At 39.8% G+C, this 550-nt stretch overlaps 1 long non-coding RNA gene across 1 annotated transcript; it reads left to right on the plus strand.

Annotated features, from left to right (window-relative positions):
* Positions 1 to 185: 185 nt before the first annotated feature.
* Positions 186 to 550, plus strand: LOC104774793. The gene is made up of 3 exons (XR_765512.2): positions 186 to 299; positions 375 to 460; positions 540 to 550. It is a non-coding gene; the product is annotated as an uncharacterized LOC104774793 (long non-coding RNA).

The following is a 550-nucleotide window of genomic DNA, read 5'->3' on the forward strand; positions in this document are numbered from 1 at the left end:
TCTCTCTCTCTCTCTCTCTCTCTCGAGGTTTCTCGTCTTTGCCTTTGCTCTTTTTATACCCCCACAAAAACACAACTGATTTTAATGGGCTTTTACACATGAGCCCATATATAAACCCCGACCCATTTAAAATAAAAAGAAGGCCCATTTCTCTTTCTTTTCCTTGCTTCCCATCGGAAAGCTCGTTCGTTATTCCTTCCCTCATATACAGTACTAGTCCGGCTGCCTGATTTGGATATTCCCCACCCCGATGATGCCGACGAATTCGAGAATGGCCAAGAAGTTTCTTCAATCCTATGGTAATTTTCTTCAGTTCACCAGATGATCTCTTTCCTTTTTGTTTCTGAATTTTTTCTATTTAAAAAAAAGAGCAGGATATGATTTGATCCTGGGATCTGTTGCTGCAATTTATGTGATATTGGCACCATATACTAAGGTGGAAGAGAGCTTCAACGTACAGGTAGTAGGTTTTCTCTATTCATAATGTTTTTATTATTTTTTAGAGTCTCACTCTTTCGCCGATTCGCTTGCCTCTCTAGTCAATGCACGA

This window comes from Camelina sativa, unplaced genomic scaffold (assembly GCF_000633955.1).
Source record: "Camelina sativa cultivar DH55 unplaced genomic scaffold, Cs unpScaffold05628, whole genome shotgun sequence".
Lineage (NCBI taxonomy): Eukaryota > Viridiplantae > Streptophyta > Magnoliopsida > Brassicales > Brassicaceae > Camelina > Camelina sativa.